The sequence below is a fragment of the Chiloscyllium punctatum genome, unplaced genomic scaffold (genome assembly GCF_047496795.1).
Source record: "Chiloscyllium punctatum isolate Juve2018m unplaced genomic scaffold, sChiPun1.3 scaffold_770, whole genome shotgun sequence".
NCBI lineage: Eukaryota > Metazoa > Chordata > Chondrichthyes > Orectolobiformes > Hemiscylliidae > Chiloscyllium > Chiloscyllium punctatum.
In genome coordinates this window covers 62501-72182 of record NW_027310504.1, presented here as the reverse complement: position 1 = coordinate 72182, position 9682 = coordinate 62501, and positions in this window count along the sequence as shown.

Sequence of the window (9682 nt, the reverse complement as noted above, 5' to 3'; positions counted from 1 at the left end):
GCCTCCCCCGTGTACAGGCCGATTTTCGTGCATTTCAAACCGTGGGAAGCGGTCCAAAAGGGGATGGGAGTGAATGTGACTGCTCATACCGACCTTGGCGCTTCCGACCCGGGTAGCTCAGCCGGGTTTGACCCGGCGGTTCTGCCGACGGTCTCGTCTTCGAGGCGGGTGCCTCCCCCGTGTACAGGCCGATTTTCATGCATTTCGTACCGTGGGAAGTGGTCCAAAAGGGAATGGGGGTGAATGTGACTGCTCAACCCGACTCTGAGGCTTCTAACCCGGGTAGCTCGGCCGGGTTTGACCCGGCGGTTCTGCCGTCGGTCTCGCCTTCGAGAGGGGCGCCTCCCCCGTGTACAGGCCGATTTTCGTGCATTTCCAACGGTGGGAAGAGGTTCAAAAGGGGATGGGGGTGAATGTGACTGCTCAACCCGACTCTGAGGCTTCTAACCCGGGTAGCCCGGCCGGGTTTGACCCGGCGGTTCTGCCGTCGGTCTCGCCTTCGAGGGCGGAGCCTCCCCCGTGTACAGGCCGATTTTCGTGCATTTCAAACCGTGGGAAGCGGTCCAAAAGGGGATGGGAGTGAATGTGACTGCTCATACCGACCTTGGCGCTTCCGACCCGGGTAGCTCAGCCGGGTTTGACCCGGCGGTTCTGCCGACGGTCTCGCCTTCGAGGGGGGAGCGTCCCCCGTGTTCAGGCCGAATTTTGTGCATTTCGAACCGTGGGAAGTTGCCCAAAAGTCGATGGGAGTGAATGTGACTGCTCAACCCGACTTTGGCGCTTCCGAGCCGGGTAGCTCAGCCGGGTTTGACCCGGCGGTTCTGCCGACGGTCTCGTCTTCGAGGCGGGTGCCTCCCCCGTGTACAGGCCGATTTTCATGCATTTCGTACCGTGGGAAGTGGTCCAAAAGGGAATAGGGGTGGACGTGACTGCTCATACCGACATTGAGACTTGTAAGCCGTGTAGCTCGGCCGGGTTTGATCCGGCGGGTCTGCCGACGGTCTCGTCTTCGAGGCGGGTGCCTCCCCCGTGTACAGGCCGATTTTCGTGCATTTCGAACCGTGGGAAGTGGTCCAAAAGGGGATGGGGGTGGACGTGACTGCTCAACCCGACTTTGAGGCTTCTAACCCGGGTAGCTCGGCCGGGTTTGACCCGTCGATTCTGCCGATGGTCTCGTTTTGGAGGGGGGAGCCTCCCCCGTGTTCAGTCCGATTTTCGTGCATTTCGAACCGTGGGAAGTGGCCCAAAAGGGGATGGGAGTGAATGTGACTGCTCATACCGACTTTGGCGCTTCCGAGCCTGGTAGCTCAGCCGGGTTTGATCCGGCGGTTCTGCCGACGGTCTCGTCTTCGAGGCGGCTCCCTCCCCCGTGTACAGGCCGATTTTCATGCATTTGCAACGGTGGGAAGTTGCCCAAAAGGGGATGGGAGTGAATGTGACTGCTCAACCCGACTTTGGCGCTTCCGAGCCTGGTAGCTCAGCCGGGTTTGAACCGGCGGTTCTGCCGACGGTCTCGTCTTCGAGGCGGCTCCCTCCCCCGTGTACAGGCCGATTTTCGTGCATTTCGAACCGTGGGAAGTGGTCCAAAAGGGAATGGGGGTGGACGTGACTGCTCAACCCGACTCTGAGGCTTCTAACCCGGGTAGCTCGGCCGGGTTTGATCCGGCGGTTCTGCCGACGGTCTCGTCTTCGAGGCCGGTGCCTCCCCCGTGTACAGGCCGATTTTCGTGCATTTCCAACGGTGGGAAGTGGTCCAAAAGGGAATGGGGGTGGACGTGTCTGCTCATACCGACTTTGAGACTTGTAAGCCGGGTAGCTCAGCCGGGTTTGTTCCGGCGGTTCTGCCGACGGTCTCGTCATCGAGGGGGGAGCCTCCCCCGTGTCCAGGCCGATTTTCATGCATTTCCAACCGTGGGAAGTGGTCCAAAAGGGAATGGGGGTGAATGTGACTGCTCATACCGACTTTGAGACTTTTAAGCCGGGTAGCTCAGCCGGGTTTGACCCGGCGGTTCTGCCGACGGTCTCGCCTTCGAGGGGGGAGCGTCCCCCGTGTTCAGGCCGAATTTTGTGCATTTCGAACCGTGGGAAGTTGCCCAAAAGTCGATGGGAGTGAATGTGACTGCTCAACCCGACTTTGAGACTTGTAAGCCGGGTAGCTCAGCCGGGTTTGACCCGGCGGTTCTGCCGACGGTCTCGTCTTCGAGGCGGGTGCCTCCCCCGTGTACAGGCCGATTTTCATGCATTTCGTACCGTGGGAAGCGGTCCAAAAGGGGATGGGAGTGAACGTGACTGCTCATACCGACTTTGGCGCTTCCGAGCCGGGTAGCTCAGCCGGGTTTGACCCGGCGGGTCTGCCGACGGTCTCGCCTTCGAGGGGGGAGCGTCCCCCGTGTTCAGGCCGAATCTTGTGCATTTCGAACCGTGGGAAGTTGCCCAAAAGTCGATGGGAGTGAATGTGACTGCTCAACCCGACTTTGAGACTTGTAAGCCGGGTAGCTCAGCCGGGTTTGACCCGGCGGTTCTGCCGACGGTCTCGTCTTCGAGGCCGGTGCCTCCCCCGTGTACAGGCCGATTTTCGTGCATTTCCAACGGTGGGAAGTGGTCCAAAAGGGAATGGGGGTGGACGTGTCTGCTCATACCGACTTTGAGACTTGTAAGCCGGGTAGCTCAGCCGGGTTTGTTCCGGCGGTTCTGCCGACGGTCTCGTCATCGAGGGGGGAGCCTCCCCCGTGTCCAGGCCGATTTTCATGCATTTCCAACCGTGGGAAGTGGTCCAAAAGGGAATGGGGGTGAATGTGACTGCTCATACCGACTTTGAGACTTTTAAGCCGGGTAGCTCGGCCGGGTTTGACCCGGCGGTTCTGCCGACGGTCTCGTCTTCGAGGCGGGTGCCTCCCCCGTGTACAGGCCGATTTTCGTGCATTTCGAACCGTGGGAAGTGGTCTAAAAGTCGATGGGAGTGAACGTGACTGCTCAACCCGACTTTGAGACTTGTAAGCCGGGTAGCTCAGCCAGGTTTGACCCGGCGGTTCTGCCGACGGTCTCGCCTTCGAGGGCGGACCCTCCCCCGTGTACAGGCCGGTTTTCGTGCATTTCGAACCGTGGGAAGTGATCCAAAAGGGAATGGGGGTGAACGTGACTGCCCAACCCGGCTTTGAGACTTGTAAGCCGGGTAGCTCAGCCGGGTTGGACCCGGCGGTTCTGCCGACGGTCTCGACTTCGAGGCGGGTGCCTCCCCCGTGTACAGGCCGATTTTCATGCATTTGCAACGGTGGGAAGTTGCCCAAAAGTCGATGGGAGTGAATGTGACTGCTCAACCCGACTTCGAGACTTGTAAGCCGGGTAGCTCAGCCGGGTTTGACCCGGCGGTTCTGCCGACGGTCTCGCCTTCGAGGGGGGAGCCTCCCCCGTGTACAGGCCGATTTTCGTGCATTTCCAACGGTGGGAACAGGTTCAAAAGGGGATGGGAGTGATTGTGACTGCTCAACCCGACTCTAGGGCTTCTAACCCGGGTAGCCCGGCCGGGTTTGACCCGGCGGTTCTGCCGACGGTCTCGTCTTCGAGGCGGGTGCCTCCCCCGTATACAGGCCGATTTTCATGCATTTCGAACCGTGGGAAGTGGTCCAAAAGGGAATGGGGGTGGACGTGTCTGCTCATACCGACTTTGAGACTTGTAAGCCGGGTAGCTCAGCCGGGTTTGATCCGGCGGTTCTGCCGACGGTCTCGCCTTCGAGGGGGGAGCCTCCCCCGTGTTCAGTCCGATTTCCATGCATTTCCAACCGTGGGAAGTTGCCCAAAAGGGGATGGGAGTGAATGTGACTGCTCAACCCGACTTTGGCGCTTCCGAGCCGGGTAGCTCAGCCGGGTTTGACCCGGCGGTTCTGCCGACGGTCTCGTCTTCGAGGCGGGTGCCTCCCCCGTATACAGGCCGATTTTCATGCATTTCGAACCGTGGGAAGTGGTCCAAAAGGGAATGGGGGTGGACGTGTCTGCTCATACCGACTTTGAGACTTGTAAGCCGGGTAGCTCAGCCGGGTTTGATCCGGCGGTTCTGCCGACGGTCTCGCCTTCGAGGGGGGAGCCTCCCCCGTGTTCAGTCCGATTTCCATGCATTTCCAACCGTGGGAAGTTGCCCAAAAGGGGATGGGAGTGAATGTGACTGCTCAACCCGACTTTGGCGCTTCCGAGCCGGGTAGCTCAGCCGGGTTTGACCCGGCGGTTCTGCCGACGGTCTCGTCTTCGAGGCGGGTGCCTCCCCCGTGTACAGGCCGATTTTCATGCATTTGGAACCGTGGGAAGTGGTCCAAAAGGGAATGGGGGTGGACGTGACTGCTCATACCGACTTTGAGACTTGTAAGCCGGGTAGCTCAGCCGGGTTTGACCCGGCGGTTCTGCCGACGGTCTCGCCTTCGAGGGGGGAGCCTCCCCCGTGTTCAGTCCGATTTTCGTGCATTTCCCACGGTGGGAAATGGTATCTTTCATTACGGGGACAAGGGTCTGAAGCGGTGAAGTCAGTAACCGGCATAGTTAAGGAAAGGGTTCGAATTTTCTCAACAGTACGAAAAAAGTGAGCAGGGAAGCTAGAGAAGGTGTCAGTGAGTCCCAAACGAGTGAACCGCAAAACTTAGGGAAATGCCCGAAAGCGTTTTAAAGGGTGAAATCGGGAACGAGGAAATGATCGGAAAGTGCCTGAAAGTGCTAAATGAGTAAACAGAAAAACGAAGAAAAATGTTTGAAAAGAAGAAGTGAGTAACCAGGAAAACTTAGAAAAATGTTCAAAACGAAGAAATCAGTAACCAGGAAAACTTAGAAAAATGATCAAAAAGAAGAAATGAGTAACCAGGAAAACTTAGAAAAATGTTTAAAAAGAAGAAATCAGTAACCAGGAAAACTTAGGAAAATGTTTAAAAAGAAGAAATCAGTAACCAGAAAAACTGCGAAAAATGTTTAAAAAGAAGAAATGAGTAACCAGAAAAACTTAGAAAAATGTTTAAAAAGAAGAAATCAGTAACCAGGAAAACTTAGAAAAATGTTTAAAAAGAAGAAATCAGTAACCAGGAAAACTTAGAAAAATGTTATAAAAGAAGAAGTGAGTAACCAGAAAAACTTAGAAAAATGTTTAAAAAGAAGAAATCAGTAACCAGAAAAACTGCGAAAAATGTTTAAAAAGAAGAAATCAGTAACCAGACAAACTGCGAAAAATGTTTAAAAAGAAGAAATCAGTAACCAGGAAAACTTAGAAAAATGTTTAAAAAGAAGAAGTGAGTAACCAGAAAAACTTAGAAAAATGTTTAAAAAGAAGAAATCAGTAACCAGAAAAACTTAGAAAAATGTTTAAAAAGAAGAAATCAGTAACCAGAAAAACTGCGAAAAATGTTTAAAAAGAAGAAATCAGTAACCAGAAAAACTTAGAAAAATGTTTAAAAAGAAGAAGTGAGTAACCAGAAAAACTTAGAAAAATGTTTAAAAAGAAGAAATCAGTAACCAGAAAAACGGCGAAAAATGTTTAAAAAGAAGAAATCAGTAACCAGACAAACTGCGAAAAATGTTTAAAAAGAAGAAATCAGTAACCAGAAAAACTTAGAAAAATGTTTAAAAAGAAGAAATCAGTAACCAGAAAAACTTAGAAAAATGTTTCAAAAGAAGAAGTGAGTAACCAGAAAAACTTAGAAAAATGTTTAAAAAGAAGAAGTGAGTAACCAGAAAAACTTAGAAAAATGTTTAAAAAGAAGAAATCAGTAACCAGAAAAACTTAGAAAAATGTTTAAAAAGAAGAAATCAGTAACCAGAAAAACTGCGAAAAATGTTTAAAAAGAAGAAATCAGTAACCAGACAAACTGCGAAAAATGTTTAAAAAGAAGAAATCAGTAACCAGGAAAACTTAGAAAAATGTTTAAAAAGAAGAAGTCAGTAACCAGAAAAACTTAGAAAAATGTTTAAAAAGAAGAAATCAGTAACCAGAAAAACTTAGAAAAATGTTTAAAAAGAAGAAATCAGTAACCAGAAAAACTGCGAAAAATGTTTAAAAAGAAGAAATCAGTAACCAGAAAAACTTAGAAAAATGTTTAAAAAGAAGAAGTGAGTAACCAGAAAAACTTAGAAAAATGTTTAAAAAGAAGAAATCAGTAACCAGAAAAACGGCGAAAAATGTTTAAAAAGAAGAAATCAGTAACCAGACAAACTGCGAAAAATGTTTAAAAAGAAGAAATCAGTAACCAGAAAAACTTAGAAAAATGTTTCAAAAGAAGAAGTGAGTAACCAGAAAAACTTAGAAAAATGTTTAAAAAGAAGAAGTGAGTAACCAGAAAAACTTAGAAAAATGTTTAAAAAGAAGAAATCAGTAACCAGAAAAACTTAGAAAAATGTTTAAAAAGAAGAAATCAGTAACCAGAAAAACTGCGAAAAATGTTTAAAAAGAAGAAATCAGTAACCAGACAAACTGCGAAAAATGTTTAAAAAGAAGAAATCAGTAACCAGGAAAACTTAGAAAAATGTTTAAAAAGAAGAAGTGAGTAACCAGAAAAACTTAGAAAAATGTTTAAAAAGAAGAAATCAGTAACCAGAAAAACTTAGAAAAATGTTTAAAAAGAAGAAATCAGTAACCAGAAAAACTGCGAAAAATGTTTAAAAAGAAGAAATCAGTAACCAGAAAAACTTAGAAAAATGTTTAAAAAGAAGAAGTGAGTAACCAGAAAAACTTAGAAAAATGTTTAAAAAGAAGAAATCAGTAACCAGAAAAACGGCGAAAAATGTTTAAAAAGAAGAAATCAGTAACCAGACAAACTGCGAAAAATGTTTAAAAAGAAGAAATCAGTAACCAGAAAAACTTAGAAAAATGTTTCAAAAGAAGAAGTGAGTAACCAGAAAAACTTAGAAAAATGTTTAAAAAGAAGAAGTGAGTAACCAGAAAAACTTAGAAAAATGTTTAAAAAGAAGAAATCAGTAACCAGAAAAACTTAGAAAAATGTTTAAAAAGAAGAAATCAGTAACCAGAAAAACTTAGAAAAATGTTTAAAAAGAAGAAATCAGTAACCAGAAAAACTGCGAAAAATGTTTAAAAAGAAGAAATCAGTAACCAGACAAACTGCGAAAAATGTTTAAAAAGAAGAAATCAGTAACCAGGAAAACTTAGAAAAATGTTTAAAAAGAAGAAGTGAGTAACCAGAAAAACTTAGAAAAATGTTTAAAAAGAAGAAATCAGTAACCAGAAAAACTTAGAAAAATGTTTAAAAAGAAGAAATCAGTAACCAGAAAAACTGCGAAAAATGTTTAAAAAGAAGAAATCAGTAACCAGGAAAACTTAGAAAAATGTTTAAAAAGAAGAAGTGAGTAACCAGAAAAACTTAGAAAAATGTTTAAAAAGAAGAAATCAGTAACCAGAAAAACTTAGAAAAATGTTTAAAAAGAAGAAATCAGTAACCAGAAAAACTGCGAAAAATGTTTAAAAAGAAGAAATCAGTAACCAGAAAAACTTAGAAAAATGTTTAAAAAGAAGAAGTGAGTAACCAGAAAAACTTAGAAAAATGTTTAAAAAGAAGAAATCAGTAACCAGAAAAACGGCGAAAAATGTTTAAAAAGAAGAAATCAGTAACCAGACAAACTGCGAAAAATGTTTAAAAAGAAGAAATCAGTAACCAGAAAAACTTAGAAAAATGTTTCAAAAGAAGAAGTGAGTAACCAGAAAAACTTAGAAAAATGTTTAAAAAGAAGAAGTGAGTAACCAGAAAAACTTAGAAAAATGTTTAAAAAGAAGAAATCAGTAACCAGAAAAACTTAGAAAAATGTTTAAAAAGAAGAAATCAGTAACCAGAAAAACTGCGAAAAATGTTTAAAAAGAAGAAATCAGTAACCAGGAAAACTTAGAAAAATGTTTAAAAAGAAGAAATGAGTAACCAGGAAAACTTAGAAAAATGTTTAAAAAGAAGAAATGAGTAACCAGGAAAACTTAGAAAAATGTTTAAAAAGAAGAAATCAGTAACCAGAAAAACTTAGAAAAATGTTTAAAAAGAAGAAATCAGTAACCAGAAAAACGGCGAAAAATGTTTAAAAAGAAGAAATGAGTAACCAGAAAAACTTAGAAAAATGTTTAAAAAGAAGAAATCAGTAACCAGAAAAACGGCGAAAAATGTTTAAAAAGAAGAAATCAGTAACCAGAAAAACTTAGAAAAATGTTTAAAAAGAAGAAGTGAGTAACCAGAAAAACTTAGAAAAATGTTTAAAAAGAAGAAATGAGTAACCAGAAAAACTTAGAAAAATGTTTAAAAAGAAGAAATCAGTAACCAGAAAAACTTAGAAAAATGTTTAAAAAGAAGAAATGAGTAACCAGAAAAACGGCGAAAAATGTTTAAAAAGAAGAAATCAGTAACCAGAAAAACGGCGAAAAATGTTTAAAAAGAAGAAATCAGTAACCAGACAAACTGCGAAAAATGTTTAAAAAGAAGAAATCAGTAACCAGAAAAACTTAGAAAAATGTTTAAAAAGAAGAAATCAGTAACCAGGAAAACTTGGAAAAAAACACTTAGAAAAATTTTCAGCAAAGTGTGAAAAATATTCTAAGTGTCAGCGGAGGAAAATGCTGAAGCATCGGGAAAGATTCGCAAACTTACACCGAACATGTGCTCCGAAGTGCCGGAGGAATTGGGTGAATTGAGCCCGGCAAATGGCCAGCTGTCGTTTTGTGCCTGCAGCCCGAAAACTTTAACTTTGTCTGTCGCGGAAGTCCGGACCGAGAAAAATCCAAACGGTTTTGACCGGACCGAGTTCCAGACCGATGCAGTCAAATTTGGAATTCAGACCCATTCAGTGCCACTTGTAGTTTTTCCGCAGTGAGGTTGGCGGGGTACCCGGAGATATATGGGAACACGATTTTTAGAACAAAATGGCGGCGCGGGACCGTTCTGAAAGGCATCCGAAAAACGGTTCCACGGGCATAGCACTTTAATGACAGGTATGAGTGCATGCCGGAGAGCTCTTGGAAGTCGAATTTTTGACACTTTGTCAATTTTTTGACAGATTTGACAAACTCTTTCTGTCTGTTCTAAGAGTCAGTCAGAGACTTGTGCGGCGGTCTTTTGACACTATTGGAGGGCGGGCAAACCCCACGTTGACTCCGGCCGTCCCTCCACAGGCGCTCGTGTCCAAAATGAAGGCGAGAGACGCGAGTGGCCTGGTTCCCTTGGGTGTTGCCAAGAAGGCTGCGGGCTGACCGTTGCCTGAGCACTCCCTAAAGCCTCTTGTGATGAGAGCAGACCTCGCCTGCCGCACGACCGGCTCTGGGAGTCGTTGGGCCGCTATTTGTGAATAGTCTGGTCCTCCTCTGCCACCCGGACAAGCGCGATGGCTCTGCCGCCCTGCGGTGCTCGTCACCCAGGTTTGGGGAACACGATACTCGTAACAAAAATAAAAGGCGGCTCGGGACCTGCAGGCGAAAGGGGTCCCGTGGTGCTAAGCACGTCGACTTCGGGTCTCGGTGCAAGCCGGAGAGCTCACGGAAGTCTAAAGTTTTCGGCACGTGGTCGAATCTTTTCAAAGGCTTACCCGGCTCTTTCCGTCCATTCTGAGAGTAAGTCAGAGGCCGGTGCGGAGGTCTCTTGACAATCGGAGGGGGTGGTGGCCCTCCGCAGGCGCTCGTGTCGAAAATGAAGGCGAGAGACGCGAGTGGCCTGGTTCCCCTGGGTGTTGC